The 6639-nt window shown below is 60.6% G+C and overlaps 1 protein-coding gene across 1 annotated transcript in view; it reads left to right on the top strand.

Moving 5' to 3' along the window:
- Positions 1-6639, top strand: part of OCA2 (OCA2 melanosomal transmembrane protein) — a 99879-nt gene that overhangs the window by 52898 nt on the left and 40342 nt on the right. The window lies entirely within an intron of this gene.

Here is a 6639-nt window from a genome sequence, read left to right as displayed (position 1 = left end):
CAGGGATGACTGCGGAGCTAATTCTCGAACACAAGCATCATTTCTGACTGTGGTCTGAGTGCTGGCTGCCCCCCAGCCTGCTCCACGGGTGCGGTGTCCCCGGAGCACGGGCACTGTCCTCGTCACTGCTGTCGCGCAGCGTCTCGGGGTTGAGTACCAGAGACCGTACGGCCCACAGAGTATGAAAGGCTTATTCTCCGGCTTTCTACAAAAGGGATTTTCTTGCTCTAGAAGACTTCCCAGAAAGGGCTGACGGGTCCTGATTTCTTGTTTTCATATATTGAAAATTATTTTTCTAGAGTCCTGATACTTTAAAGATAGCTTGACTGGGTTTACATATGAGGTTTATATCTTCTTTTACTTTTTTTATTTTTAAGAAAATATTCCATTCTTGTTTTTTGTTTGTTTGTTTGTTTTCATTTTCATTTTATTTTTTTAAGAGAGATTTTTGCTTTAGGGTATGTGCACTCACTGGAGAGAGGGAGGGAGGGGGGGAGGAGGGAGAGAGAAATAGAAAGCAAGAAATTACTTCCCGGGGGGATGGCCATGCCGCATTCCCTCCTCCATTCTCCTCTCAGGATCTTGGGCACGCACGCACACGCGCCCAGGGTGAGTTTAAGCCACCGGGTCCGGGACGCGAACCGCAGTCAACTCTGTGGGAGTCCAGCGACATAGCCATTTTGTCATCTGCTGGTCCCAATCTTGTTTTACTTTCATGTGCTTTTGAAAGATCGGTCGGTCTGTTTTTTTAATTGCCAGAGAGCAGGTGTGTCTGGAGGAGTGGGAGAGGGCGTGAGAGCGTGAGCCCTGGCAGGGCGTGGTCACGCTGGGACGTTCCGATTCTCCTCCCCCCAGGACTTGCGCACGCCTGTATGCGCCCGGTGCGTTTCTCAAGCGGCCAGGGCTGGGATTCTGACCGGCGGCCGTGCCGGGTCTCGGTGCTCGACCTGTGCACTGGGCGGCCCACCTCCGCTCCTGCCAGTGCGTCTGGGCTTATCCTCTTCCTCGGAATCCAATGTCCTCGTAGAACCTCGACCTGTGCACTGGGCGGCCCACCTCCGCTCCTGCCAGTGCGCCTGGGCTTATCCTCTTCCTCGGGTCGCTGCCCCACTGCCTCTGTGGGAGTCCAGCGCCAACCCTGTTTGCGGGTCACCAACCCTGTTTGCTGGCTGCTCGTTGGTTCCTGCCCTCCCGTAGTTCCGACTCGGCCCGGGCAGGAGACAGCATGTGTCTGTCGTCCCCGCGGAGAGGTGCCTGTGGGCGTCGGCCCTCGTCCTGAGAGGACCGAGCAGCTGCCCCTCGGGGTCAGGCCGCCTTCAGCTCTCCCCGATGGCCCGTCTGTTTTCTGTCCCCATGTCCACTTGAGGGCGTTTGCTGGCTCGAGCGCGTTTGTAGTTGATGTCGCCAGTGGGCTGGCGGGTTCCTCCTGTCCGGTGGAGCTTAGAGGGGCATTTCCCTGGGGGATGCGCGACACCACGCCCGCTCCTCTGCGCTGGCTTTTCTCCGACCCCTGAGCCCATCTGTCCTGCCTTTGGCACAGGAGCCCGTGAGGCGGCGCCCTCTTCTGTCCGCCGAGCGCAGTGCGTTTGGCTTCGGATTTGCAGAGCCCAGTTTATGGCTTTTCGCCCCCCCAAAAAGAATTTCCCTCCCCCTGTTTGCTCTTTTCTCCCCAAGAGCTGCACGCTCCCAGACGGACCCTTCCGAGGCCTCGGCCCCGTTCCACCCCCTCACCCAGAGCTATCCCCAGGTACTCTGCCATCCTTCCTGTCACCCCAGTCCCATCTTGCCTGGGCGTGGAAGCCTTTGCTGGTTGTCCCTGTTCTTGGTTCATGCTGCAGTGTCCCCAGGCATGGGGACAGAGCTGGGAACCCACATCTGCTGAGCGTCCTTGGTAGCAGGCGTTGTGCAGAGGGCTGGCGGGGGCCCCTGGCTCTGCCTGCTGTGGTTCAAAGCCCCGCATCCCACTCATGTGTTGAAATTTGGTCAGCCATTATAACGGGGTTAGGAGGGTGAAAACTTAATCCAACTGTGTGGTCGAAAGGTGGGGTCTTTGGGATGCAGGTCATTAGGGTGGGCCTCCCTCACTTGGTCCTGGTGAGGGAGGTCCTGTGTCCCTGTGTCCCAGGGAAGAGGGACACAGACGGACACAGAGCTCTGCTCCCCCTGCCCCGTGATTGCTGCCTGGGGGCTCCAGAACCCCCAGATGTGCCTGGGCCACGGCCTCCCATCCACAAGCTGAGTAACCCCTGTGTTTTCAGATCACCCAGCTTGGTGATTTACAGACAGATGTCCAGAGTCTGCCCGGGCAGGGTGGAGCCCCACCTGCAGCTCTGGGAGCTGAGGTCTGCACCTGCCATCCTGGTCCCCCCATTGCCACCTCCACAGCAGGGTTCTCTGAGACGGGCCTGTGTCCAGGGCAGACTGCATCATCCCATTCTTCCATCTTTCAGAACGCGCCTGCAGCATCCGGCCTGGTACGGCACGCTGAGCTTTCACGGCTGGCGTAGGGGCAGCCCCTCTCGTCTCTGCTCGGGCTCCCAGCTACGAGCTGCCCTCGCCTTCCCGCTGGGTCCTCTGGAGGTCGGCAGCTGCTGGCAGCAGGGGCTCTGCCTCTGCCTCGCCCTTAGTCTGCAGCCCTGGCCCTGCAGGGTCGGCCTCAGGATTGGCCGGGTGGATTCGGAAGGAGTGGACGCAGGATTCCACGCAGCGCCTGTGGGCCAGGGTTGCTGGGTGTGGCGGGGGGAGGGGGCCATGCTCCTCCATGCCTCCACAGCGATCCGTAGTCGAGTCACTGAGCTGCGGGGACCCCACTGCAGCTCGTAAGGGGAGGGTTCAAAGGCTACAGGACGCGCCGTGATGGTGACCGTCCTCTGCCGAGCAGCCAGCGCACCGCATCTGCTCCTCATGTAGCCACTCGTGTGAGGTCGAGCCGATGTCCTGCACATGGAAGACTTTCTATGCTGCGTGTTAGTCTAGTGAGGAAAAGGGAGGTGGGTTATGAGAACTGCTGCGTGAGAATTCATTTAAAACCCTCCTTGACACATCCTTATGTGTGAGACATGCTTCGCACCCATTAAAAATTAACTCCTGATCAGGGCGATCCGAGGGCAGGTGGCTTTCTGCAGTGGCGACGGCAGGCCCGCGGCTTCCACAGCTGCAGCCCTCCCTCAGGCCCCGAGGTCGCCGTCCGTCCAGCCTCGGCCACCGAGGAGGCCCCTGGAGGGGTGGGGGTGGTGCAACCAGCTCTTGGGGGACACCCTGGTTCTTGGGTTCTCTTCTGGTAACAGAAGGTGCCTCCGAGCGAGCAGGCAGGGTTGGGAAGGAGCTGAACCGTGGTTTCCATCTCTGGGTAGGCACCGTCTGGCAGCTCTTGACAAGCAGGAGGGGAGCTGTCGGGACCTGGCGGGGGAGTCCGAGAGTGCAAGCCCTCGCTGGAGGGGCTATGGGCAGTTAGTGGTGCCAGGAAGGGAAGGGCCTGAGCTCGGGGAGCCAGTACAGGGAGGGCTCGAGGCCACAGGGGCTCTGGTGCACACGATCACAGCTGCACACTTCTCTGTGAGAAATGGGTGTCAGGAGGTGTGTGCGGCCTGCTTTGTGGGGTGACAGTGGGTACTTGAGCCCAGCCCTGCATCAGCATTCTGCTCACAGCAGCGGGGAGGAGGAGGTGTGGGGTGCTGGGACCCGCCACGGGGACTCTCAGGGCACTGACTGGCCTTCCATGGTCCCACAGCTGGGGGTACTCCTCTGTGCTCCCGAAGGGGCCTGAGGTCCCGGGGGACAGTGCCAGCCCTTCAGACCCCACGAACAAACAGGAGCCCAGGCCAGGGGTGTCCGTGTGCTCTGGTGCCAGGGCCAGCCCCGGACTGGCTCTCAGCTCCCGGGAAGAGGCAGGCCCCGCCTGGGAGTCACTTGGGGTACAGTCTCCACCCAGTTCCCCGGTGATGCCCTCCGCACCTGCTGTGGCCCCAGAGAGATGGCAGGGATCCCCTCCTTCCCTTTGGCTGCTGTTGGTGGTCGTCCCCCACTCCAAGGCCCTCCTGGGCCACCTGTGCTGGCCGAGTGCATCCAGGGCACAGGACCCCGCGGTGGGTCAGGGTGGACAGGACCCCAGGGTGGGTCAGGGTGGACAGGACCCTGGGGCGGGTCAGGGGGGACAGGACCCCGGGGCGGGGCAGGGGGGACAGGACCCCGGGGCGGGTCAGGGTGGATACGGCCATGCTCCGGGCAGAGTCCCGGGCTGTGCTGGTGGCAGCAGTGGAGGGAGGGCCCCGTAAGGGCTCGTGGGTGGCCATGCTCCACTCCCACTGCCCGTAGGAAGGGGCAAGCCGCGAGGAAGGTCTAGAGAGGAAAGTGATGGAGGACATGTGGTAACTCTATTTTTTTTTAAAGAATTATTTATTTAACTTTATTCGTTCCTTAATTTGATGAGAGAGAGAGAGAGGGAGAGAGTAAGCAAGTCACCAGGTCCAGGACTCAAACCTCAGTCAGCCATGCGGGAGCCTAGTGCCTTCTCCACCACGCCACCTGTCGGCCCCATACACTCCTGAGCAGCAGCAATGTCTCAGGGGACGAGGGGCTGCACTGTGGAGCAGACTCCGCAGGTTACAGTGGACGAGGCTCCTGGGAAGCCCGGGGCGGAGCTGACGCCGGTGCAACTGCTCGGGCTCGGGGGAGCCCTCAGGACGGGGCCCTTTCGTCCTCCCTCCTGTCACCTGGGCTCAGCTGGGTTCTTGGGTGGGCTCCTCCCAAGATGGTGTGAGACCCCGCCCCAGCCTGGGCTCTGCCAGCTGGCCTCCACCCCCAGGGCCTGAGCTCCGGGTGTGGGGAGGAGGGTGGTCTGGATCACTCCCCACCATGGTGGGAGGACTGGTCCTGGGGGCACAGCTCCCGGCTTCGGATGGACGTGCGAGTGCGTGTGTGTGCATGTCACTCGCCGTGGGGAAAGCACCATACCTAGAAAGCTCTGCCTTGCCGTGCCGCAGTCCTCCCGCCTCAGCCTCCTGCCTGGACCACCCAGGGGCGTGCCACCAGGCCTGGCTCCCTTTAGACAGCCTTGCTCTGCTGCCTGAGCTGGCCACAAACCCACGCTCCTCCGGCCTCAGCTTCCCGAGTCGCTAGGTCACAGGTGCGCCACAACGCCTGACGGTTAGGGCGTGCCGGAGCAGAGCCGAGGCCTCCCGTGTGTCCCCGCAGTGGGGCCCAGTGTCTCGGCAGCTGGGCCTCCTTCCCCGGTGCCTGCCAGCTCCACCGCGCTGCCCCGTGGCAGCCTTCCTCAGGGCACTGGCCGACTCTGGGCGGATGCACTGCCCAGGTTACCCTCTCACCAACTCAAGGTTCCCCGCTACCATGGCCCTCCACGCCGGCTGCGAGAGTCAGCTTATCCGAGGAAAGCGGAACCGGGGTCCGAGTTTACTTTAGTGCAAAACGTTTTTGAAACTGATGCAGTTTCTTCATGGCATGCATTTTCTGCGAGCTCGTTGAAGAGCCCACACACTGTGTGCATGAGAAGGGACCCCGCAGGGAGCCACACACTGTGCATGAGAAGGGACCCCGCAGGGTGTGCATGAGAGGGGCCCCCGCAGGGAGCCACACACTGTATGCATGAGAAGGGACCCCGCAGGGAGCCACACACTGTGTGCATGAGAAGGAATCCCGCAGGGAGCCACACACTGTGTGCATGAGAAGGGACCCCGCAGGGAGCCACACACTGTGTGCATGAGTGACCCCGCAGGGAGCCACACACTGTGTACATGAGAAGGGACCCCGCAGGGAGCGACAGTGACCATCAGGGGAGATTCCTGGCCATGCGCCCAGGGAACTGGATGAGCACGGATTTACGGTCGGCCCAACGATGTCTTCTGCTCACGGGCCCTCCCCCTCCTTTTAAATGAACAGAAACAACCAAGATCTAGATTTCTTTAAAAATTCAGCAATTTCTACTTCGATTTGGGAAAAAGAAAAGCACTGAAAACTAAATGTAAGTAGTCCGTGTACAAGTTCCCTTTGAGCGTAAAGTCCCAAGCCTGATAATTTGCTGACTCAGTCAAGTCACCGCCACGTTTTAAGGTTCCCGAAGTCATGAGATCAGCTGAGCGTCATACAAAGAAGTCACTCCCTGTGTTTTAGTTTTCCTCAGAAGTCCTCCTGTGTCAAAAAATAGGGAAGATGTTCTCTTCCGAGACTCGGAAGTTCACTGGTGCTGCGTGCCTGGGAGCCACCCGTGGGGATCGTCGCGTTCCGGTGCAGGCGTGCAGCAGGCCCACGCCTGGCCTCGGGGTCACGGAGTTCTGTCGGAGGACATTAGAGCTGATGTAGCCAAGTCCTGTCGTCTTATGACTGAAACGCAGAGGTCAGACAGGTTGCTGCCCCTGCCCCCGCGGTCTGACGGCCCTGGCGCCCTGGCTCACCAGGGAACTGAGAGCCCCACAGCCCCACACGGGTGCTGCCCTGACGCCCCAGTGGGTTAGACCGTGTGTCCTGCACCCCTCAAGGTAGGGCGTGACCGTTAAAAGGGACCGGCCCCACTTGTAGCTCCTTAAACTTTAAACTTAATTTACTTCCTTCATGAGTGATGGTGAGACAGGAAAGGACAACGCCCTCCTCAGGGTCTCCCGCTGCCACCGGCTGCCCTTGGTCTCA

Source organism: Tupaia chinensis, unplaced genomic scaffold, assembly GCF_000334495.1.
Source record: "Tupaia chinensis unplaced genomic scaffold, TupChi_1.0 Scaffold144682_1, whole genome shotgun sequence".
Taxonomy (NCBI): Eukaryota; Metazoa; Chordata; class Mammalia; order Scandentia; family Tupaiidae; genus Tupaia; species Tupaia belangeri.
This window is presented reverse-complemented; position numbering and strand designations above follow the sequence as displayed.